Genomic DNA, 26,194 nt, shown 5'->3' with positions numbered 1-26,194 from the left:
TTATTATATTTAATCATCACCGCAACTTTATTACTCCTATTTGATAGATGGCTTAACTGAGGCTTACCTCCACAACTGAATAGTAGCCACAGTGATACCACGATGTTGAACTTCTGCCTTCCTCAGCTAGGGATTATATCCCAGTGTTTTAAACTCCATCCCCTTCTCTTCTCACTTCACAAAGACCTTAAACTTCAAAATATTTCCATGAGTCATTGACTGAAGTCTGAAATTTTACTTTCCAAGATTTTAATAACGTAATGTGAGTAGCTGCCGTTTGTTGAACAGCTTTTAGGTGCCAAGTACTGTGCTGTTACATGTACGCTCTCATTTAGCTCCTGCTTTATAAAGGAGGTATTGTTATTATTCCAGTTTTACCGTTCTGCCAGGCTCCTCTGTCCATGGAATTCTCCAGGCAAGAATACTGGAGTAGGTTGCCATTCCCTTCTACAGGGGATCTTCCTGACCCAGATATTGAACCCGGGGCTCTAGATTCTCTACCATGTGAACCACCAGGGAAGACCTGACAAAGGAAATATTGTTATTATTCCAATTTTACAGTTCAGAAAACCAAGAATCAAAGAGAGTTTCTGTAATGTATGTGAAGTCACACAATCAGCAGGAAAGAAGGGCCAGGGCTCTCCTTTTGCTTGCTCTGTTGTCTGTGTGTGGTTCACTGCCTTCTGACCAAGGGAATCTGATGGCTGCTGAGAGCATCTGCCCCTGGAATAAGCATCCGTTTGAGTCTTTGTCAGCCACGTATCTCTAGCGTGAGTGAAGGGTCAGAGATCACCTTTTGATGGAGCAGAAGTTTGAGAGCATCATACCTCTGTATACCAAGGAGACCTTATGATGGAAGGGAGCTCCAGGAACAAGTTGACAGAAAGGTTGTGTGACCAAAAAGTCAAGTTGAGTGTTCCTGGCTCTCTGAAGAAGCAGGGGAGAGATGGTCAGCTCAGGGGTGTTTTATGACTTCTGAGGCCGTGTGACAGACAAGCTCATCACCTTAGCTCCATGAGGCACATGGGGCCCAGGAGGCTATGAGACTGCGTCTGTGGGAAATCAGTATTTCTATGGACTGAGTCAGGGCTAAATTCGACATTAGGGCGATGCAACGCATCTGAATTTCATCACCATTAAATCACTCTTTAGACCTTGTAAATGTTCCTAATGATATTTTTGGTAGGTTGGAGTAAGCTGTCTACATCTGAGGTGTATTACTTTAAACCTACATTAACAGACTCATAAAATAAGGTGTTGGCTGGCTAATCCCCTGTAGTCATACCCTCAGAAGTATCCAGGCAGCAGAATGAACCAGAGTTATGACTAAGTGTCCTGAGGTAGCCCCGAGGGCACAGACCCTGACCATACATGTCACTTGGAGGAATTGTTAGGATGAGTGGAGCTGTGTACCTGGAACCAAGCACTCCCCTCCTCAAAGGCTCCATAATCTACAAACTCTGGACTCCTGAGACCCTGGAAAAACAATCCACGATCTGAACCCACTCCTCTCAAGAACTGGACATTAACATCCTTATTGCGAGGCATCATGGGGAGGCCAACCTGGGGCAAGGGGCACCCACTCATCACCTGGATGTGCTGCTCACAGATTGTACATCATCACAGGTGGCATCGTGGGGATTGCTTTTTTTTAATTGAGGCATAGGAACAATGTTTGGCAATGGGTCAGAATGTTGGAAATTAAGACTATCCTGGAGCCATGATTTTCATAATTATCTCATGTAATATCTCATGATACGTGGGGCAGTGAAATGTTTATTCAGGGCACAGTCTCTGCCTGTGAAATCTGATTCTACCCTTTACTGGCCTTTCTAGCTTCTTAGGCCCAACTCAACAGTTGCCTCACTTGGGTCCTGGAAAACTGATAGCAGAAGAACTTCCAGTTTCTTGTCCAGAAACTATTAACACAATCAGCCCTTCAGGATGAGCTACTTAGAGACTTTCCCCTGAAGATGACCTCTCTTCCCCTTTCCCCCACCCGCTTCCTCCCTCTATACTGACCTCTGTTCCTGATCTGAACCAACTTGAGCCTAGATTTCTCCTTCCTGCTCCTGCCTTTCTCCGATTTGCCTCTCTTTTCTGGCTCCTCTCTTCAAGCATACATCTAAGACCCCTGAGCTCTCCAACTTTGCTCTATATCCTATTGAATATTGAAATCCACAGCTGGCTCTAATCTATAAGAGGTGCTCCCAGGTATATTCATACTTCAGGGGAAGTCACACTTCCAATGCCCTGCTCCATTTTGGGTCAGCTTAGCTGAACAGGTGGGGACTGCACAAACTTGCAAAACAGCCCTCCAGGAAGCCTTCCCCCACAAGCTGGATCCTGTTGATGGTCTCCTTTCCTAACCTTCTGTAGTAATCGCTGTCTGTGCTATATGCATCAACCATTTATTCATTCACTCAACAAATACTTCTTGAGCTCCTATATATGATGAAGCCCTTGATGAACACAACAAAGTCCCTGTCCCCATTCTCACATTCCTGTGGAGGAGTCGAATAATAAACAAACAAACAACAACAACAAACAAACAAACAAATAATAAAAGTAAGCAGTATGACATAAATAGAGCAGGGTAAGGGGAGAGAGTCTACTGTGGCAGGGTTTGGTTGAGTGGGGATAGATGTATTAAGTTATAGCGCTCAAGAGATGTAACTCCCAAGCAGACCTAAATGATGATCAAAAGCTAACTATGTGAAGAAGATCCATGGGCAGCAGTGTTCCAAATAGAAGAAACAGCAGGTGCAAAGGCCCAAAACAGTATCAAGAAAGATGTGTTGAAGATACAACAAGAAGTTCTGTGAGGCTGCCACACAGGATCCTGGAGGGAGGATCAGGGTCCAGATCACATACATGCATTCTCCACTGCACCTTTCTGACATTTGGAGCCAAATGACTCTGTTGCTGGGTGCTGTCCTGCACATTGCAGTGTGTTTAGCTGTATCCCTGGACTCCGCCAGCTAGATGCTGGTATCAGCCCCCTACTCCCTCCACATGTGACAATCATGGGTTTGCCATTTTTGATGTTTCCAAGTGTCCCCTGGGTTAAGAAGCACTGAAATAAGGCCATGGCAAGAGTATGGATGTTATTCTATGTGTAATTGGAGGCTTAAGAGCTGGGAAATAATGTGACATGATTTACGTCTTTAAAAGGGCACTCTGCTGTTAGGTTAAAAGGTTGTAGGGAACAAGAGTGGATGCAGGGAATCCAGGAGGAAGTCTCGGTAGTAATCTGGCTGATAGATGGTAGTTTGGACTGAGAAGCAGTAGTGGGATGTGAGAAGTGCCCAGGTTCAGTATTTAGTTTGAAACCAAGAAGACTTGCTGGTAGATTGAATAGAAAAGGTGATGAGCTACTATGTGTAAAATAGAGAATTAATGAGAACCACTGTACAGCACAGGACCTCTATTTGGTGCTCTGTGGTGACCTGAATGGGGAGGAAATCCAAAGAAGAGGGGACAAATGTGTACTACGTATGAATGACTCACTTTGCTGTGCAGAAGAAACTGACACAGCAGTATAAAGCAACTATACTCCAATTTTAAAAAGCACTAGCTTGTTTGGATGGGCTTCCTTGGTGGCTCAGGTGGTAAAGAATCTGCCTGCAATGTGGGAGACCTGAGTTTGATCCCTGGATTGGGAAGATTCCCTGGAGAAGGGAACAGCTACTCACTACAATATTCTGGCCTGGAGAATTTCACGGACAGAAGAACCTGGCAGGCTACAGTCCATCGGGTTGCAAAGAGTCGGACAAAACTGAGAGATTTTCCCTTTCAGGTTGTTTGGCTAAATAGGCCAAGAACTATAGAGAATATACTAGTAGGCTTAAGAGGAAGCTTCTCCAAGGGAGAAACTGTACACTGTTTCCAGTTGTGTCCCTCTAAACTAGCAGAAAGAACATTGTAGAATGTTTGTTGAATTAATAAACATGAATAAGTGAATGAGAAAAAATAAAGGTGATGAGGAAGGTCTAATCAAGGATAATTTCCTGATTTGGGGTCTGAGCAGCTGGGAATAATGACATCATTGTCTAAAATAGGGAAGACTAAAATTAGACTTGGGAAAGAGTAGTTCAGGGGTCAACAACTCTAAGTCTGAGATGTCCATTAGATGTCCAAGTAGACATGACAATGGAACCTGAGAGCCTGGAGCCCAGGGGAGAGGACCAGGTTGGAAATAGACATCCAGAAGTTGTAGAATGTATTTAACGCCTGGAGAGGCTGAGATAGACCATGTAGGAAGAGAGGAATACAGATAAGAAGGGACCCTGGGCTGAGCTCCAGGCACTCCTATATTTAGAGGTCAGGAGAGGGAAAAGCTGGCAGAGGAGACAGAGGGGCCATTAGGAAGCTTCATGTCCTGGAAGCATCCTGCAACCACATCTGCCTTGGACTGTCCCCAGCCAGGTCACCAGCTAAGCAGAGAGCCCCTCGGGTACTCATCCATGATTGGTGCCAAGGACCTCTACAAAGCCAAGTTTTGGACAAGCCAAGGACTTAGCAGGAGTCACGTTGTTTAATCTTTACACCAAGAAGTAAGTGCTACGAGCCCCATTTCACAGCTGAGGAAACTAAAAACTGGAGAGCTGCAGGAACTTGCCCTGGTCACATGTGTTTTCAGCCCCACTCCTGGGCCTGCAGTTTTGAGAGTCTGCTTCCACACTGACGCTCTTTCCACGGTGCCCTTGGCCTCCGCCTTGCAGGGACCCGCTCTGCCTGGCACAGGCCTCTGTTCCCACCATGGCAGGAGCAGCTTGTTTCTTCCCGGGATTATGTGAAGTGCTTTCACATCTGCTACTGCATTTGAGACGGGCAGGGGGGAGCTGGGATGGCACACACAGAGCAAGTGACAGTCAAGGTCCCTCACCTAACTCAGGGTAGAGCCAACACTGGTGCCCGGAGTCTCAAAGTCCTTTTCCGGGGTTCTCACATCTCACCTCTTATACATACAGTCAAGGTGTCTCCCCAGCTGGCAACTGTATTAAAGGCAGAAGGTCGTTCCAGTATCCAGGGACAAACTTATTCTTCTCATTTTACGGATTAAGAAACAGAGGCTCAGAGAGGCTCTGTGATTTGTCCAAGTCACACAGCTAAGAAGCTGACCCAGAAATAAATCCCCATTCTCCTAGCTCTCAGTATGACAGAGCAGAAATAAATAATCTATATCTGACAACCATTTTTCTTTCTTACATAACAACTTTCCCAATCCATAAAAGAAATAAGCTTCAGACAGGTTTCTGGAATTTTCACAAGCATGAGTGTTCCAGTCATAATTCTGGTTCATAATCATTAAAGAAGTGAAAATGAGTAGAATGTGGATATTCTGTGTACTGTGCCAACTTAAAATTACTTTTGTTATGCTTAATCACAAAGGTGATTTAAAAATAACCTACAACAAATAATATTTGTTGCTTTATTAAGCCCTCTAGTTTCTGACATGTCCCACTCTTTTTTAGAAAAATTCAAAACAATACTCAAAAGTTCCACTCCCAGAATATTTTCTTTCATTTCCAAGATAAATGGAAATGGAGATGCTGACACATGGGTGTGAAATCTGGAGTCAGGTTTTGGTGTCTGACCTCCTCGAAAAAGAAAATGAAAACATTTCTAAGTGTTCACACTTTTGCCGCAAAAGGACAGATGCAGTACCCTTGAACCCAGATGAAAAGAAAGGTAACTCATTTCATGCATAAGAAACATTCTTGGTGGTGTGTCATGTTCTGGGACAATTGATTCCATTTGTCATTGCAAGTTTCAGAAAGGATGGAAATATGCCTTTTTCCCTCCCTTTTGGGCACAGAAAATGTAAGTCAGCCTCTGCTTTTTCCTAAAAAAACAACAACAGCAACTCAGGTGCAACAGTGATGGATTTAAACAGCCTCTTAGCTGCTTTGTTTATGATCCAGTCAAGATCCTGATGCTTCACTCAATATAACCCACCTGCTAAGGAGCAAGGGGCTGTATATGATGTGACAAATGTCTCTCTTCTGCTATAAATGTTTTTTTTTTTTTTAAGATTTTTTGATGTGGACCATTTTTACAGTCTTTATTGAATTTGCTACCATATTGTTTCTGTTTTCTCTTTTTGGTTCTTTGGCCATGAGGCATGTGGGATCTCAGCTTCCCAACCAGGGATGGAAAATGCAGCACCTGCATTAGAAGGCGAAGTCTTAACCACTGGACTGCCAGGGAAGTCCCTATAAATGTTCTTTAACACGTGCAACTGGCCTGATGGCGTGAATTTTACAGGGGATGGTGGGATGAGTTGTGGTAAAGAAGACTCTTACAGAGATGAAAATTATAACACTCCCACTTTCTCCCTGTAAGCCCCCGTGCCCTGCAACCTCAAATAAAGATGTCTTAACTGCCTAGAAAAAACCGCCTAGAAAGGAGCATTAAATCTTTGGTCTGGACAGGAATTCAGCATTTGAGGAGACGTCAGTAATAATCCTCTTTGAATCTGAGTGGTGAAAATGGGGCCCTGTTGGGGGTGGGGAGTTGCATTTTACAGAGAGAGAACAGGAATGAGCCCCAGGGGAGCATGGGGAACACAAGAGGCAGAAGGTGAAGCTTCCGCCTGAACAAAGAGGCAGCGGTTTGTCATCGCTGAGCTGTCCTCGGGGGACTGCATTAGCCAGGCTCTCAAGAAAATTGGGCCACGTCACCTCTGTGGCCCCTGGTATGGGTCATTCTTCCATGTACCCTCAGCTGGAGAGGGGAGGTCTGGGGTCAGTGACAGACTGTGGGCCAGGTTGAGGGCTGGAGTCAGGATTAGGGTTTGGCTCACCTGAAGCCGTCAGCTCCAAGGCCCACACTAGGAGCCTGTAAGCTGTTAATAGCAGGAGAGAAATTGAAATCCTCCGCACTGGGGCAGCCTGGAGCCTCGCTCACAAGAAAATGTTAGGCTCCCTGCTCCGGGCAGGGACTTCTTAAGAATTTGACAATGTCAACATTTTAATAGTATCTTAGCCCTGTTGTCCTTATAAAAATATACTGAGAAGGAAAGGATGTGATTTGTGGGAACAGAAGCTCCTTCCAGAGCCACTGTACCACCACATTAGGACCAAAGAATTTGTCCCGGTCACAAGGCTGGGGAAGGCTGTGATGCTGTGATACCCCGCTGATGGTTCTCAGTGACAGGGAGGGGGATGTCTTGGGCCCTTGGGACAACTACTGTCATGATGATGTCCAGGGAACAGAATCACAGAAAGATGCCTCTGCCAACATGAAATAGAAGAAAGAGGGTAGAAAGGTAGGGATACAGACAACATACCATGCTATTGTTTCTTTGCTAGGCTGGCCAGAGATTTCAGGGACAAAAATATTTAGGGAGGTCATCATTTTAATGAGGCTGAGTAGTCTGAAAGAAGAAGATAAAGAAGGAGTAGGCAGAGGGGGAAAGGAGGAAACCATTGATGCCAGTGGCTTTTGCTTGCTTAGGTCTCCTTGATGGCAGACCCAGTACCAAGCACTTCATACATCTTTGTCATTTAATCTACACAATAGCCCTATGAGGAGGCAATTAGTCTGACCTTGCAAATGAGGAAACTGATGCTTAGAGAACTTAAATTCCCTAAGATCATACAGCTAGGAATCACAGAGCTGGGGCTTAACCCCAAGCTTGTCTGGCTTCAGAGCGATGCCCTTTTCTAAACCATGCTGTTGTCTGTGCCAAGAGCTTTTCAACTTTTTTAACCATGACTCATAGTGAAAAAATACATTTTCCGTCATGATCCAGTTTGCACACATATTGTGTAAACATATATACAATTAAAACAAAGTTTTCACACATATTTCCCTTTGTTCCATGCAATGCATGTTGATTTTTAAAAATTTTACTCTATTTCTTTCTTTAAAAAAAAAAAGTTGTACCACTTAATTGATTTCTCATCTCCCTAATAGGTCCCAACCTATTAGGTCCCTTACTTTATTCTATGACAATGGGTTTGAAATTTTTTCAACTTTTTGCTTGATCCCTTTGGATGCTGGGCTGTATCTCTGTTTCTAAAGCAAGCTGCTAATCATGTACCCTGGACCATCCCTCTGGTGAGGGGACATCATTAATCAAATATTTCAGAAATTACAAATATCCGACAAAGCCGTTTGCTTGGAAAAGAGTCAGTCCAGGAAACCATCCAGAAAACATAATCGCTGATCTCAGGCACCGACTAGTAATATTTTAAGCAATTGATGCATGCTTTCGCAAAAGAAACTATTTTCTCTGCTTTCAGAACTTACAGGACACATCTGCTCTGACGGGACCATGCACAGTCACCATCTAACAATAAGTGCCCAAGGAAAAGAATAACGCAAGGGTCTGTGAAGACTGTCACTCCATCATCAAGAGTAGTGTTGTCTTTCTCAGTTTTGGGTGAGTACACCCAGGATCTGAAATTTGATTGCTTTGCAGTGGAGTGCATATGTCTTCACCCTGGTTTAGAATTTGGGGTGATTTTGTTTCAGCAGCTAGGGGCAGGAACAGGATTGATCGAATCAGATTTCGATCATGGAAAGTAAGGTCCTGATCAGGTGGCTTCAGCACAAGTCAGCCTGAGGAGCCGCGGACTCAGTGACTTCACTCCAAACAATGTGCATGCTAATTGAGAAAACATGTTCCTGTGATGGCCTCATGCAAAAATCCAGATTTACATTTTTTTTTTTTTTATTCCTAAGAATTCCTTGAATATTTGCCATGCGTGTCTATACAGCCTCCCGGAGTACTTTTCCTTCTTATGGAGTAGAGTTCTGTTTTTCTGCTGTTGGCCCAGCTCAGGTTTTTAAAGTGTGGGATTCTGACAGAGCAAGCGGGAACGGAGTCTCAGGCCTTGGGGAGAAGCAGGAAGAGGGCAGGAGGGGAGAAAAACAGCCTACAAATGCTGTCCTTCTCTGGGGACAGGAAAAGCAATCGAAGCCCAAGTCCTCAGAAAGCCACTGTTCACAAAGCTCAGTGAATGGCCCTTCTTCATGTTTCTGGTCCTTCATGTCCTCTGGACTAGCTAAACCCCACCCGCCCAGCATTAGGACGGAACTCAGGCTCACTGCGCACCGCCAATGTTCCAGGCTCTGGACTAAGTAAGGGCTTTCCAGCCCTCCTTCATCTCACCCTCGCAACTGTCCCCTGAGATTCGCCTTATGAGTCCCTTTTACAGATGAGAAAACTGAGGCTTAGAGTCATTATGTGGTTATAGAGCCAATAAGAGACAGAGATTGCGTCTGAAGCTGGTTCTGTTTTATGCCAGGGCTGCTTTTATACAATCCTACCTGGCTGCAGGACATTCCCTTCCTCTAGGAAGCCTTCCTAGAGGACACTGGTCATTCAAGCCTCTCAGAGTCGATGGGAACTTCTTCAGCTAGTTTCCATTTTGATACTGCTCTCAATTTCTCCAAGTGTGTCTATCTGGATAATAAGATGAAACTGCAGGCAGGTTTTGTTGATCTGCATAGATGTTTTGAAAAGTGAAGGATCTACACACTCAAGCATAAAGTTTGAATTCTTGGAAAAGTTGGAAGATCTGGCCACATGGGGTCTACAGACCTGCAAAGCAACAGATTGTCTGTCCTTTTCTGATGGGGCATTCCCTCTCTAGTTCTCTGCAGCCCCCACCAGCCTAAGTCTTACCTCATATTATCTGATGAGCCTCTGAGGCCATTTAAATTTTGATTTTAGAGCAAGCTCCTTGGGCAAAATTTATATTTATTATGACTCACCACAGGGCCCAGGCCCCTGGTTAGCATATTAATCAAGATGCTCATTGGAAGAAGGCAGATCCATCCATGGCCTGATGTTGCCTTCTCAGGGTGGGGACTGTTCCCCGCTTTAACCACAGGTTATGTGCTATTTAGCAACAGCTGCCCAGCCACTGACCCTTGGGGTGGGAGAGCATGAATGCCCGGCTGACATAGAAAATTTCACTTCCTCCTCTTCCTTCTCTTGTGAACTTGATAAGACACATAAAATCCTAAGGAAATGAGTTGTTGGAGGGAGAAGTTGTTATGTGGGGGTAAGGAACCGAAACATTCTTAAAGCTGCCAGTACAAATGGCCATTCTCAAGAAATGCCTTATTTAGAGAGCATTACATAACATCTCTGAGATACAAGTCTGAGAAGTTTGCCTCTGAAAGAAAATCGCAGGAGAATATCTCTGAGTTTCCTTTCACTCTGATATTATGAGGCCGAGGTAGTTCAGAAGATGAAATGTTTGGTTAAAATTCTCCCCCAATGAGAATGTTAATTACAGAAAGTCAAAATGACGGTGGGTAAATTCCTAGAGAAGATTTGATGCTTCCAGAAAGATTTCTTATCCCAGGGCAGCAAAGCTTTACGCATACAGAGGCATAAAAAAATGCAGAGATGGTGTTGCTCAATCTGAAGCGAAAAGCATACCTCAGATCAGTACCACTGAGGGAGAGAACGACAGAAAAGAGCTCGTGTTTGCTGTGTGCCTGCTCAGCTGTGTGCCAGGCCTGTGCTGGCATCCCACCATTATCACCCCACTTGAGGTGCACAGCCCAACAGAGCAGGTCCTACTGTTACCTCTGTTTCACAGAAGAGGAACACCAGGTACAAGAGACGCCCGCCTGCATCTCTGCTTTCCTGGCGCTCATCTCCCTCCTCCCTGCTTACTTAGTCCAGCAGCGTTCAGGAGCATGACTGCTCTTTCTTTTGAACAGTCCAAAGGGAGTCTGCCTCTCTCAGCATCTCCCATACAGCATGGGGGGCCTCGATACCTGGTTATTGACAAGGATGGGATGGCACCCTAGCATGCTAACCTCCAAGCCAGGTCTGTGCTGTGCTATGCTTAGTCGCTCAGTCATGTCTGACTCTTTGAGACCCCAAGGACTGTAGCCTGCCAGGCTCCTCTGCCCATGGGGACTCTCCAGGCAAAAATATTGGAATGGGTTGCTGTGCACTTCTCCAGGGGACCCTTCCCAAGCCAGGTCTGCTCAGGTCCAAACACGGGATGGCGTTTCACTAGACTGGACAAGTGAGAAATGCAAGTCACTTTAACCCCGCGTCAGATCCACAGTGACTAGGGGCTTAGACAGTACCTCCCTCTCTGGACCTGGGCTGAGCTCTCATGGTTTCCAGCAGGCAGCCCTCCCTGGGCTCACTTGGGAATGTGTGTGGTGTTCAGACAGATGATATATTCCACCAACCTGGCTACCGAGGGGACAGCCAAAGGAAATGGGAAAATCGGCCTATCTGTGTACCAAGTAGCACATACTTTGTGGTTACTGGGAGCCTATTCCGTAGCAGTGGATTTTAACTGCCCTTAGTATGGAACAGCTTCTGGGGGAAGCTTGGGCTGTTTATTCTCACTGACTTCAGAGCCAGATCATTCCACTTGCAGAGCTCTCCACCTGCAGAGGCCACCGCAGGCAGTGCCCAAACCTCTCCATCTGCTTACCCCAGTGGGGAATTTTCAGGGAAACCCTGACTGTCTGACTGACTAATAATACTACTACTAATAAAAAGATTTTCCACGTGTGAAAGAGGTTGGCCAAACTTGGGAAACCCAAAAAGCATTGTTGCTAGTCTTACTTGACAGATTGCATCACCAGACCAGTCTCAGTCTCATCTGGGAATCTCCTTACATCTCTAATGTCCTTTTTTTCTTTTTTTGGCCTCATTAGGAATCCACTATGAACCCTGCCAGTTCTACTTCTTTGGTAGCTTTCCCTCTTCAGCAACTTGGGGGTGTTGCTGTTGTTTAGTTGCAAAGTCGTGTCCAACTCTTTTGCAACCCCGTGGACTGTAGCCCACCAGGTTCCTCTGTCCATGGGATTTCCCAGGACAAGAACACTGGAATGGGTTGCCATTCCCTACTCCAGGGGTTTGGGAGTGGGTAGCAAGCAGTAAAATCCTCCAAAGAAATTATTCATTTTAGCCCTTTGCACTATGAATAACCCGAATGACCCCATTTTTTGTCATCCAGTGAGACCTTGTGGCAGAGGTAAGGATAAGTGAGAATAAACCCAGTGTTATATGTACCATCCCTCCAGTGTACATTGCTAGCCTACTTTTTCAATTAAATGTCACATTATTGATTCCCATTTACTCTCACAGCTTGGGCACGGTTGTATTAATTTGATATCAACATGCGCCCACATTGTATTAAGTGTTGTCAGTGCCAGGGAGGGCTCTGCTTCCTCGCTCTCTCATTCAGAGAAGTGACCTCCTGGTGCTACAGTGTGATCCATTTAGTAAAGGAGAGAAGGATTTCCTCCCAGTGCTGTGGACACCCGGGGCAGGCAGTCTGCCGGTATTTTTAATAGCATATGGCAGAGAAGGAAGCCGCCATGCTCTAATACCACCAGTCCCTTCCCCCCAACTCTTTCTGGTTTTCTTTTCATGTGGGCCATCTGTAGTCACACTCTACTGACAAAAGCAAAGGATGAGCCCGCAGGACCACGGCACTGAGTTTCCTGAAGCCTGATACACTGGCTCTTGGAGGATGAAGCCCAGGGCTGGATCCCTGAAGCCCCAGTTCAGTGATTAAGTAGAAGATGGCCTGACCATAAGGCCTGAAAGAAAGGTCCTTATTGGTAATTGCCAAGGGAGTTCTCAACTGGGAGCAGTATTTCCCTTTTAATAAGCACTTAGCCTTCCATGGGGGAGAGGGGATTTTGGGTTGTCACCATTTCTGTCATTTTGGTAGGTGGGGCAGGAATACTCAACTTCCAGCATTACAGAAATAAGTCACCCTTAACCAAGAATTTTCTCCAAATGCCAACAGCCCCACTGAGAAACACTGTTAATATACTACCCTTCTCCCATAGATTGGGAAAGTGAAGGCTGTGAAGTTTAGTGACTCGCTCAAGATCACAAAGCTATTTTCCCTTCTGTCTTACAACTCAAAAACTACCACAAGAAGTTTACCCAAAATATAGGAGAGAAATATTAAGAGATCGTTTCAGTATAATTTCTCTTGAGGCAAACAACCTCTAGGAATTCCTCCACAACATGTAAGGTAACCCATAGAATAGAAGAGTAATGAAAAAATCATGAAGCATAACATCTTTTTTTATTATGTGATTTCACTGTTCTGGTCTTGACTAAATTTTGTGCTTCAAGGTCTATCATCTCGGCTTAAATAGGACAATTCCATCCCTATGCATAACCAGCCGAAAGGTCAATGACCACAAAGCCTCAGCTTCTCCAGCTACGTTTCTGCCTTGGGGCCATCTCGATTTTGCTACTATTTAGAGGTTGGATGTTAACCATCTCCCCACTGTCAGGAAGCAAGGTCCCTGGCAATTGGGGAAGGGTCTTTTCCTCTTCCTTTACTTGCTAGAGGCCACAGAATGCTGTTCTGTGAAACTGGCCCAGAGTTGATTTCTCAGGACTGGCTGAGCCTAGGAGCTGACAGTTTAGTTGATGGTTTGCAAGTTCAGAAGTGCCAGTCAAAGAAAGAGAAACCCTCTGGGAACATGGGTTGTTTGCTCAGAGATATCCAGACTTTATATGAGTCCTCAGCAAGCCTTCTACCGCCTGCTGAGGGCAGAGTGTCATTTTTCTGTGGCTCCAGTGCAGTTGCCACTGAAATAAGGCACTCCATGAATGTGCAGCCGAAGTGCTCAGCACTCATTTAAAAGGAAAGTTGTGTGATTTTCTCATCAGTTTAATCTCAGCAATGATGAGAAACTTCCCTCGGGCTCCAGCCCTGCCCTGCCATGCCCTACCCTCCCTGCTGATGTCGGCAGCTGGGGCCCCCTTCCTGGACACTGGACAGATTTTTCTCTGGAAGAGGAGAGTGTGAAGCCTCATTCCCTGCTCCTTCTGCCCCTCCAGGTTGAGAAGATCTGTGGTGGGAAGTAGGAGAAAGTGAGCAAAGGTTAGGGAAATGGAAAGTCCCTAGTACTAGGATGGCTGCCCCGAGTGGAACCTATTTTCCAATTCTCAAGTGGGTCTGGGGAGTTTTAGGGTGAGATGGCTGTCCAGGGATGGTGTGGCACTAGCAGCTGCTATAAAATCCTCTGAGATACTTCTACAGTCCTATCAATACATGTCCCCAGTTCCCGAGACCTTGGTTCCCCATTTCCCGTGACCTTGGTTCCCCATTTCCCGTGGTGCCTCCTAACATTTTTCCCTTCAAGGTTGCCCTTTTTCCCACCTGCACAAAAATGTTGGCAAAAGCCTGGGGGAGGATTTTGGTGGCATGTGCTGTTAATCCCAACCCCCTTCAAGGACCAGAGTCTGAGGAACATTCATTTCCTCTCTGAGTCAACACCAGCAGGGCCAGCCTCAGACCCCAGACCACTCTCACTCACCCCCCAACCCCAGTCCTCAGTTACCTCAATGTCCAGGAACACTGACCACGGTGGATTGACATTTGGGTTGCCCAGGCTGACCTATGACTTCTCCACAAAAGAGACCCTTCCAGACCGAATGGAGTCTTTGTTCAGTGGGTCTTCAGACGGGGAAAGTTTCAGACATTGGATAGAAAATAGTAAACACTGCCCAAGAAGAGCTGGCAGGGCCTGATGGCTGTTGTCCTTCTGCACCACGTTGAGAAGGAGAAACAGTCCCCTCCAGCAGACTTAAGTGACAGCTTCAAGAGTCTGAAGACCCTGGAGAGACGATACTGGTGGGTCTGCCACTGCCCTTTCTGAATTTAAGAATGCATGTGTGGGAAAGGTGGGGGGGGGGGGGGGCGGGGTTTGGCACTGCAGTGGTTGCGCCCAGAGGATGGAGCCAGAACAATTAATCAAGTGCCTTTTCTCCAGGATTTCTATTGGCTTCAGATGACAGAGGGGGCAGAGATACCCAGGAGAGTCCTATTTTGGTTTCCAGCTGGGAACGTGCACTAAGTTTTCCTTAATACCCATAGCACCCAAAGGCTTTGCAGTAACACACTTTAATGCATGAAACACCCATAAATTATCCGACAAACTGTTACAACTTCCAACCTGGAACAACTTGGAAAAACCAGCCTAGCAAGCACGCTCTTTTTTAATCTCTCAAGTCACTAGAGAAGAGAAAGTTCAAGCAGAAAACACCTTCCATGAGAATCTCAGAATTTTTTTTTTTTTTTGGAAAGCAAAAGGAGAGTTGTGATCAGAGTGAAGCCGCTTGTTTATGATTGCTCAAAGATGCCGCTCCTTGACCCCAAGTCCTGTCTCTCCCTCCTCCGGGTCTTTGCCGCCTGGACGTAAGGCGCTGCCCGCCCCACCCCTTCATGCCAACTTCTCCTACACCTGGTAGCAGACAGCTGGAGGTGAGGCGTGTGACCCACGTAGCAGGACCTTCCATGAAGATTGATCAGCAGGCTTCCTCTATCAACCCTGGGGCCATCACCCAGGACTCCCAACCCTCCAGCGACCCTGGCTCCACTCGTTGCACCAGGTCCAGAGCCCCCTGCCCGGCCGGTCCCCATACCTGGGAGCAGCGTCCTGGGGGCAGCGTAGCACATGCGAGACTGGGCGCACACCGCGGCCCGCGCTCGCCGCGCATTCGCCCTCCGCGGTGCAGACCACCACTCTTGCTGTCCGGGAGCGCTCACAGCCCGCGCATCCCTCTCTCCCGGCTTCTTTACTCTCCCTCACTTGCGCTGTGTCCCCCTTCTAACCCTCGAGCTAGTCTGGCACCGCGGTGCCGCGACTGCAGGCGCCAGGGTTGCCTCCCGGACTTCGGACCATCCATCAGGAGATCGGGAACTCCACGACCTGATAGAGCGCTGCTCCCCACGACTCGCCCGCCAGCAGAGGCTCCCGCGCTCCCGCACCCACTCGGGACGCTCCTCTCACCGCCGCACTTCAGCCCGCGGGACCTCGGGGGCGGTGGTGCCCGGAGATCTCGCCAGACCGCCATCCCTGCATGCCCTCCCCCGGGAGCCTAGCCACGCCGGCCCGCGCCCGTGCCCGCGCTGCACCCCTCTCGGGCTCAGCTCGGGGCAGCCTGACTCACCGCTGCGCTCCCCTCCGGCTCCCAGCGCTCTCTGCTGTGCCGGAGCGCCGAGCTGCTCAACACAGCTTCTTGAATTCTTAGCCCCTCCTCCCTGAGTCACCCACTCCAAATCCTTTCCCCCACTCCAACCCTCCCGGGCCCCAGCCCCGCACCTGCTCTGGCCAGGCGGAGGTGCCCGCCAGCGGGGCCTCCTGGGGACGAGAGAGGTTGGTCGAACTTGCCCTGGGAAGGCTGACTGGACCCGGCCTGGGAGGGGTTCAACCCTACAGAGGTCAAAAGGAAGCGCACGCGGTTGGAGGGGCCCCGCACGCAGAACCCGGCTGACTGGGGATTTTCTGAGACACCAGGCCGGGGTACTGGTTGCCGACGCCCACTGGCCTACAGGCTCGGGGTGGGTGGATTTGCCCGGCTGACCACGCACCCTCCATCTCCCCCACGCTTTCCTTCAGCATTGCCTGCAGCCAGCGACTGGAGCCCGGCGGGAGTGTCCGTCCCTGTCGGACGTCACCTTCCCTGCCCTAGGCTTCTGCTCCTCCTGCTCCTGGCAGCCAAAAGAGACAAGTCCAGAGACCCCTTTCTCCCGGGACGCCTCCTGTCACCCTGGAAGAAAAAAGAGCACCCAGGGGAGCTCTGCATGATGAAGGTGCAGAGGCTTCTCTGACACGAGGGAGGGCTGTGGCCCTGAGAACCCTATCCCCCTAGAAGACCCTTGGGGGCAAGGGCAAGTCCTCTGTAGAGAAAAGGTACAGAGCACTTAGGCATCAGGACCTAGAATCAGAGCCTTCACTTAAGGCCCTGACTCAGGAAACTTCTTTCCTGGAGTCCCTGATCTTTCTGAAGTTGTAGTCATGTTTGTCTGTGCGTGATGCCTGCATTTTTTCTGGATAGAGGCTGCGCAGCTTTCATCAATGTTGTAAGAGTTCTGTGACTCTAGACTGACCTAGGAAGACAGCCTTCCACCCTACCCCAAGCCTTACCCAAATTCTTCTTTTCCTCCACCATCTGTGCTTTCCGTGGGATGGGATCTCCTGGATCACCCTCCAAGATTTCTTGGGTTCTGTGGAGTCAGAGCTTGACGGGGGAAGCATGTCTGACCCATGGCCCATACTGGCAAGGCAGAAATACCCCAAAGTCAGATTTCCACTAAATGTGCATCATTAATTGTAATAGTGTTCTGGGGGATTCTTATGTCTTTGGAAATTCATTCCACCAACCCCTCTGGTGTTGAGCTTGTAGACGTGTTTCTTCAGTTCTTCCTTGAGCAAATTGAATGCTGAACCCCTACTCTGTACCTGATACCACAAGGGAGGAAGGCATGTGAGGAGAGAGACAGAGAGAAGGAGAGGCAGAGTCTCCCTTTATGGGTGAAGCCATGCCACTGCAATCAATGTGAAGGTCACCCTCGGGTGCCAGATTTAGTGAGGCATAGGGATTCCTGCTCTAAGTACAGAGGTGGCCAGTTTCCCCAGTGGAGGGCACTTGAACAAGCTGAGGCTCTGCTTTGGCACTTGACACAGATTGATCTGAGGTTACCACTTCTTTCTGTCTTTGTCTTTGCCCCCATACCCAGGTTTACCCATTTACCTGAGAAGGCTGAGGTAGGAAGAAAGCCTCAGACTTGGAAGGGAGCTTCAGCTTTGACATGACCTCGTTACTTCCCAGCAAAGGCTTATCCACTTGAGTTGTTCAGACACAAACTGGTGGAGGAACACACACCTAGGAGGTGAGTGTAAGTGACCAGAGCCACCATGAATGCCCCTTTCTGTAGACGTGGCATCAGAGTAGGGTGATCCACTAGGTAATGTATCAGTCAGTTAAACAAAGGAATTTCCAGACAATGGGACAAATTCATTCATCAATCATGTCATGTATAAACTTGTTTGAAAGCGCCAGCCCTAAGCCTTACATAATCGCTGCCCAAGAATTCAGGGATGAAGTTGACATTTTTAGAATAACAGAGTATTTGGTTGTTGAATGCAGACCTTTTGTATGCGTCCGGGTTATCACCCAGAAGGATAAAAGGTTTTGGGGCACTTGTGGCTCTTTTTTATGTAGAATGTAAAGAGGGAGATTTAAAAGTAAACAGGATACAAGCCTGGATACCCCGTTCCCCAAATTGTTGATCATATTCTGATGGCACATATTGGTTTAGTAAGCACTCCTTTCCGTCCCTGAATGTCCCTGAATTTTAAGGATCTTGAGTAAATTATAACATGTACATAACAAATACACATTCCAGAGATTGGTCATTGAGCACCTACAATGTGTCAGGGGCTTCCCAAGTAGCTCAGTGGCAAAAAATTCGCCTGCCAAGTAGGAGATTCAGGTTCAATCCCTGAGTCAGGAAGATCCCCTGGAGGAGGAAATGGCAACCCACTCTAGTATTCTTGCCTGGGAAATCCCATGGACAGAGGAGACTGGCAGACTACAGTCCATGGGGGTCACAAAAGAGTCAGACACAACTTAGCGGCTGAACAACTACGTGCGAGTCTGTGAGATGACCATGGTACCTGATCAAAGAGCTCGTGTTCTTGTGGGGACTGGTTATTAGTTCCTGGCTGTGTTCATCACCATGTCTCCTGGTCCTAGCACCAGGCCTGGCACACAGTAGGTGTCCAGTGAATGCTTTTTGAAGCCCACAATGCTCATAGCCATTCGCGGCTGTCAGCGCATTCACACTGCATTGGTTCCCAGCAGATTCCAGGTCAGACCGGCCTTGGCACACAGACACATAACCAGATGTCTCTTCTCTTGCTTCTTCCACTTTCATGAGGATCCAAACAGAAATGACTTCCTCTTGGCCACTGAGACGAGGACCTTGAAGCCTGGACCAGCTACATTTATAGGAATCCAAACAGCTGAGAGGGCAGCAGGCAGAAGGAATGGTGCAGACAAGCAGAGGTTAAGAATGTTTTCTGTACTAGATTTTCTCGAAAGCTTTTTATCCAGGGTATCAAAATAACCAGCAGCTGATGCGTTTGCTGCCTCGGAGGACAGATTGTGGTGTGCGCAGTAATTGTTGTTATTTCTGAGGATGCAGAAGCCTGTAGCCATCGAGTGCCTTGTCAACAGCAACACTCAGCCTCGCACAAAGCTCCTGTCTCTCCCTTGCTTCATTCCAGAAGGCCAGGACCAAGTGCATATGCTATTTAAAACACCAAGAGGCTCAATAGTGATCTATCAGCACTGATGGAATCACCGGATCTGCTCGCAGTATGTGTGAAACAGAAATATTGTCCCAATTGCTGGAGGAAGTGATAGCTTCAGTTCAAAGATTTTTTTTTCCTTCCTGCTGATCAGAGTGCATAAACACTACAGAAGAGGAAACATCTCATAATGCTGAGTGAGATGACACAGTTACAGAATCACGGAGATGATCGCTCCAGCCACCTCGTTTATGCAGGAGGAGGACACGTTTCGGAAGAACAAGGGTGCAGACCAAGTAGAAACAACCAGGGGCAGGACCAGAACTCAGGTCTCCTGACTTCTAGGCAAGTCTTCTTTATATCACACTCTCTGGCTGAGGAAAAGACCTCAAGACCCTGGGTGGAGTGGGGAGGCTGATAAAGGAGCAGAGATCATTGCAGCTGGGGGGGCTCCCCTATCTCCTCTGGAGGACTATATCTACCTCTTCTTTGATGTCTCCTTTCTTCCTCTCTGGTCTCTTCACTTTCTCAATCTCCAAGGTCTCTTCCCTTTTGCTTGTGAGCACTCACTTGCCTTTTCTCTTTTAAAGAAACAACTGGCCCTTCTGCAGCAGAATCACTGGATTTCTCAACTTCCTTTTACTACCAAATTCCTCAGCAAAGTCATTGACATTCACCATTTCCTTGGCTCCCCTTAACTCCCTGCAGTCTGGTTCCTATCTTCTTCCCTTTCCCTTCCCCCTACTGAACTGATATTGTCTTCTTCAAGGTCACAGTTGCAATAACCACCCCGCCACCAGTATCAAGATGGCAGCATTTATTGAGCGCATCCTTGTTTCAGGCCTGGACCCAGGCCCGATCAGTAGCCATCATCCATTTGTAGATAAGGAAGCTGAAGACCTAGGAGGTACTTTTCTTGCTCTGCCTAAATCAATGGCTGAGCAGAGATGTGACCCAAGCCTGTGGTGCTCTTGCTGTTAAACACTGTGCCTCTTCCTCCTTTTGGCCAGGTTCAGCAGACTATGCCAGTCCTTGGCTTCTTCTCCAATGACCTCCAGCGTCTAACATTTTCTTTTCCAGGCTCTTGTGACTACATCCTGGCTTGCCATCTAGCTCTTTGATTTCTCTGTCTGCCCTCAGAGTGCAACTTGCCTCCCAAGGCTTAGTCCATGACTTTACTTTCTTTCCCATGCTCATTCCTGCAGGTGTCCCCTCCTCATTTTAAGATCCCACCCCCTGGTTCAACTCTGACCTCTCACGCATGCCCCTCAGTCACTGACATTGAGTGTAGCTATGTCCCAGGTGCTCCTGTGTTCTTGTTTTAGACCATATATACTGACACGGGCAAGGGCTCTGCCCCATCCCCCCATCCCCCTCAGCACGTCCACCCAAAGTCTTTGTTCTTAACTCAAGCTGCAGCAACCCTGTGGATCTCATCCTTGGAACCAGAGAGCCTAGCTGGACTCAGAGCAGTTCAGCTCTTCTCCATTGGGGGCACCGCAGCCCAGGAAAGCCACCAGCTTGCAACTAGGAAGATTTCATTTCTCTAAGGTGGCGTGACCTTGGGAGAAAGATCTATCCTTTTTGAGACATAATAACTTGTAGTTATAGAGTTAAATATATTAAGTAATTTTTGAAAACCTACGATGGGCCAGTCCTGTTTTAGGGGCCAGAGATTAAGCAAGTAAACAAAATAGCCTCTAGTTGTATGGAACTTAAATGCTAAGAAGTTGCTTCACCCACTTTTGTTGTTGCTATTTAGTCGAGTTTAAGTCACGTCTGACTTTTTGAGACACCATGGACTGCAGCCCCCAGGCTCCTCTGTCCATGAAATTTCCCAGGCAAGAATGCTTGAGTGGGTTGCCATTTCCTTCTCCAGGGGATCTTCTAAATCCAGAGATCAAACCCACATCTCCTGCATTGGCAGGTGGATTCTTTACCACTGAGCCACTAGGGAAGCCCTTATTAAATAGTTATTTAATATACATTATATTCCAGGCTCACAAAAATAAAATTGTGACTTGGTTGAGCCTGATTTGGAAAGGAGTGTGAGACAGACACAGAAATCAGCCACGAAGAAACAGGCAGTGACCTCTTTAGGTGCAGGTTGAGCCAGTCTCCTAGGGGACTGGAGTCTCCCCTCTGCTCTCCTAATGCAAACAGCTGTGACACTCCAACTTCCCAGAATGGTCCAGCTCTGTCCCCAGAAAGGCTTTCAATGACCTGACGGCCACCACGCAGACCACCCAGATCTCATCCTCGTGGGTGTTGTGTTCAGACCCCTCTGAGGCTCTCCCGCTCCCCACCCACTAGGGTGAGTCCTCAGTGCTCCTCAGGAGCCCCCACACCACTACTGCTGCCCTGGAGTCTACATCCAGGTCTTCAGTCTTCAGCCCCCACCAGCCCGGGTGTCAGGCATTTCTGTTGGGATCACTGCAGAGATACTCTGGGGTAGCGCCCCCTAAAGTCTGTCTGTAGAGCGTTACGGCTGCTCTCTCCTGCCACGTGGTGCCATGTTGACGGTTAGGATCCGTGATGCTAAGGCACAGGCTGGGACCTCACGCCTTCTTTGTGATGCTCCTGTGGAGGAGTCTGGCCTGGGTGGCTGTCTGTCACCTCAGTGGCCCAACTCAGTGCACTTATTACAGTCCTGTTCTGGGGCAGGATCTGTGTTAGGGACAAGAAAACAGAGGTCAAGGAGAAGTGTTTCCTGCCTCATAGAAACTTGCTATCCTATGGGAAAGCAGATGTGTAAACTGATAAGATACAGCCCAGGGAAGATATGGAAGCTCTGGGAATGAAGCATTTGGCCCACTAGGAGCTTCAGAGTCTCTTCATTATCATCCATTGCAGTAACATAAATTCTCTGTTCCTTAAAGCCCTGTGTCATCCGGCCTCTCACGCCTCTTCATCTCCCCCTCCTGCAGTTTCCTTTTCTTTCCTACAGCTCCAGCCTCTGTGAACTTTTTTCAGTTCATTTAATAAGCTGTGCTGGCATCTCCAGGCCCCATATTCCTTTTTCAGGGCTTCAAAAAACCATCACTCCCCCAGTTCCATGTTGCCCCTTTCTTTTCCTTTGAAACTCACCTCTTGGAATCTTAGATAATACTTCTAATGGGGTGCTTTCCTTGACCCCCTAAGCAAAGACTGAGTGCCCTTCCTAGGTACTTCTGAGACACTCTGTATTACACATGGCAAATGCCTAAATATATGTCAGTGAGCTTAGCTGAGGCATGAGTAAGAGCTAGGGAAGAATGTTGGGAAACACCTCATTGCAGACAGAGGGAAAACTTGAACTAAGGTAACAGTGTGGTACGTCCAGCACACTGCAGCCAGTTCAGAATGAATGGGGCACAAAGTGGCAGGAAATGAAGCCGGAGGAGTCCCAGGTGAGGTCAAGGAGGGTGTGGATCACCCGGGGGGTATAGTCATTCTCAAGCAAAATGGTCATCCCTCAATGTCATCTCTCACGAGGAGGGAAGGAGCTAGGGTATTTATCCTCCAACCTGTATTTGAAGTTGTTTGAAGGCTATTTGGGGAGAGGGGAGAATAGTCCCCCACCACTAGCAGTCTGCCTCTTGTTCTCATCTGAACGTGCTTCTGCAGCAGAGAAAGCCCCCAGGTGCTTATAGAAGAAAGGCCATCAGCATGCACCTGGATAGTGAGATCTGAGGCACTGGGGGTATCTTGGGGGCACCCGATGTGTGTGCAGCACCAGGACCTTATGCTACATACACAGTGTTAACCTGATGCTCCAGTGTCTCCCACTCTCTCCTCCCAGTTTGCTCTCCTTGGAGGGAAACATCAAGTTCACATACAAGTGAACAATGACAATGATGGCCTAAGCTGCTACTAGGAACTAAGTGTAGAGAGGAGACACGTTCAAAATAAATGTAGAAGTAAGGTTGCCAGGATGTGGGAGTGGTTGGATGAAGGGATAAGGGAGAGAAAGGGGTCTCCTGGATGTCCCCTGGCTTCCCCATTTGCCTGATCAAATAAATGTTTGTGCCAACTATAGAGATGGTGTCAATTTTGGAGCCTGTGGGTGGGCTAGGAAGCTGAGATCTTCAGTTTAGGATTTTGGGGGGGAAACTGTGGAACATTTAGGGGCATATGTACAACACAGAAGTCTGGAGGTCAGGAAAGATGTCAGGAAAGAGGCCATCTCGGCACACTGCACGCAGGCTGAAGGGAGCCAGAGGCATTATCTCAAAGTCTCTGCTGAGAACTCCCCACCCCCAATGCCATACTCTCATTTCTCTGCTCTTTTGGCACCAAAACAAACCTGGGGCATCTCCCAGAGGCCTGAACCCAGGGAAGTAGGCCGCATGCTCCAGTATTCTCTGGTTCTCTCCTATGCCTTTCTGTAATGCTCATCCTACCCTTTGGGGTAGGGTGGAAAAGGCAATGGCACCCCACTCCAGTACTCTTGCCTGGAAAATCCTATGGGTGGAGGAGCCTGGTAAGCTGCAGTCCATGGAGTCGCTAAGGGTTGGACACGACTGAGCGACTTCACTTTTACTTTTCACTTTTATGCATTGGAGAAGGAAATGGCAACCCACTCCAGTGTTCTTGCCTGGAGAATCCCAGGGACTGAGAAGCCTGGTGGGCTGCCATCTATGGGGTTGCACAGAATCGGACACGACTGAAGAGACTTAGCAGCAGTAGCAGCAAGAAGAAGGGAAAGTGAGGACCCTGGCCAGTGGTCACCTGTCCGGCCTGTCTTTCCCCTGCCCACTCTCCTTTGCAGGCCTGAAGGCAAAAGCTTTGTCCTCCTCCTTCCCTCAGCCAGTCTCTTCTCAGGTCACATACTGAGCTCTCCCCACCTTAGGCCTATAGTGAAACTCTGATCAAGAGCTCCAAGTCTGCTTTTGATATTTTAATGGAGCTTAAGAAGTTCAGAAAGCTCCCCCACCCCTCCTTTTTGATTGAGAATGCTTGGCTTTCAAAACCGTTGTCTAGCTGTGGACTCAAAAATCCTATTCTGGATGGAAAGCTGAATGTCGGCTTTTTCTTTCTGTTTGCATCCTGGCTGCAACAATCCCAAAAGTCTCCTGTGAAACCCCTTGCCTCTGGAAGAACAGGGAGAAGTCGAATACTGGGAGTGCAGAAGAAAGTGTATGTGCCCATCCTTGTTACATTCACATAATAGGCTGTAGTCTACCATCCCCACTAAACTATAAAATCTTAGGAACTGTCAGCCTAGTACTCCTCATAACACCTAGAGTATAGTAGATCCTCACCAAATGCATATTATTGAATGAATCAGTTGAAATTCAGAGAGTTTAAATAACCAGATTGAAGTCACACACCTAGTCTGTGGGCTCCAAAATCCATGCCCTCAGCCTTGTACCTTTTTGTTGTTCAGTCACTAAGTTAGTGACTCTTTGTGACCCCATGGACTACTGCACACAAGGCCCCTGTCCCTCACCATCTCCTGGAGTTTGCCCAAGTTCATGTCCATTGAATCAGTAATGCTATCCAACCATCTCATCCTCGGCCGCCCTCTTCTCCTTTTGCTTTCAGTTTTTCCCTGCATCAGGGTCTTTTCCACTGAGTCGGCTGTTCGCCTCAGGTGGCCTAAGTATTGGAGTAATCCATTGCACCTTACTGACTGGTATTTTGGAAAATCCTTAAAGAAAACAAAACTTAAGTACTTAAAATCATTTTTGTCAGTCTGGTAGAAGCTAAGAAAACTGTAGACCACTCAGGTGTGCTGGCTCATTTAACAGTTTAATTCCACCATAACCCTGGTCAAGCTCCCTTAGCCCGCTCAATCCCGGGTTGCATTCCTGTTAAGTGAGTGGCAGTGTGGGAGTGACAGGGAGTTCCTGTTGTGATGCTGAGATGCCACAGGTGGGAGCACACATCACCCTTGCAGGTAGCACCTTTATGACAAGAGTCTTGGCAGCAGCAGGACTTCATGTTTGCCAGACTGTGAGCTTGGCAAAACCTGCCTCCCTTTGGGGAGCCAGCAATCACCCTTAGGCGTCCATTTTTACTCTCAGGAAATGGCCTGGGACAGTCACCAGCCCTGAGCTGAAATGGACTAAAAGCCATTGGTTCCCTCAGGGGTATCTACATTCTAGTGGGCAACAGAGCTGGCTCAGAACATGGCAGAGCTAACTTGTAAATTGGGTGAAGGGGATACTTGAGGGAACCCAGGATCTGGGGTGGGGGAGCTGAAATAATTTCATATTTGTTCATGGAGATATTGTATAGGCATCCATGGGTCATGCTTCTCTGCGCCTTTGCACATGCTCTTTCCTCTTCCTGGGACATTTTCCTGCTCTGAGTCACCTTCACTAAGCTGACCCTGCCTTGTCTCCTAGGCCTCAGTACAGACATGACTTGGAGGCAGCCTGACTCCCCAAGTCTGGTGTAGGGTCCTTCTCTGTGGCCCCCTCACCCCCTCTGATTGGGGCTCTGCAGCATCTGCACTGGATTATAAAGGCCTGTCTACCTGTCAGTCTCCCTTCTTTCTCTCCCAACAAGCTTCTCTCAAGAGTAGCAGGGGCCATGCCATCCTCAGTACCTAACACTCTGCCTGCATACAGTAGGCACTCCATTTTTTATTGTTGTTTAACTGCTTGTTTACTGCATGCTCCTCAGTTCTTCATTTGCCTTTCCATGGATGTAAGTGGAACATGCATCATCACAGTTTCTTTATTAGCTTATACTTTTCCCAAAGAGAAGCACACACACACACGCACACGCCTGGGCTTCAGAACCCGAAAGATCTGGGTTCACAATTCCAGTTCCTTCACTTGTAACTTAAGACTCACGTGTATGCTAAGCCACTTCGGTGGTGTCAGACTCTTTGCGACCCTGTGGACCATAGCCCTCCAGGCTCCTCTGTTTATGGGATTCTCTAGGGAAGGATGCTGGAGTGGGTTACCATGCCTTCCTCCAGGGGATCTTCCCAATCCAGAGATCAACCCATGTCTCTTCTGTCTCCTGCATTTGCAGGCGTGTTCTTTACCACTAGTGCCACCTGGGAGGTCCTACAGGTGCTAAGGCACCTACAGGTGCTAAGGCACAGGAGGAGCTCTGTTAGGTGGGTGCTCAACGCAGACTTTGGTGCATCCCCCCTCCTCCACACCTGCGTGCACACACACTC

General features: G+C 47.9%; 1 protein-coding gene across 1 annotated transcript in view; it reads right to left on the bottom strand.

Annotated features, from left to right (window-relative positions):
• Positions 1-15,961, bottom strand: part of NGF (nerve growth factor) — a 58,197-nt gene extending 42,236 nt beyond the window's left edge. The window contains exon 1 of the mRNA XM_027535940.1: positions 15,929-15,961. The gene's annotated coding sequence lies outside the window, so the exon portion shown is untranslated. The remainder of the gene's footprint in view (positions 1-15,928) is intronic.
• Between the last annotated feature and the right edge of the window lie 10,233 nt (positions 15,962-26,194).

The sequence above is a fragment of the Bos indicus x Bos taurus genome, chromosome 3, assembly GCF_003369695.1.
Source record: "Bos indicus x Bos taurus breed Angus x Brahman F1 hybrid chromosome 3, Bos_hybrid_MaternalHap_v2.0, whole genome shotgun sequence".
NCBI classification, from domain to species: domain Eukaryota; kingdom Metazoa; phylum Chordata; class Mammalia; order Artiodactyla; family Bovidae; genus Bos; species Bos indicus x Bos taurus.
Note: the sequence above shows the minus strand (reverse complement) of the source record. Positions and strands in the feature narration are given on the sequence as shown.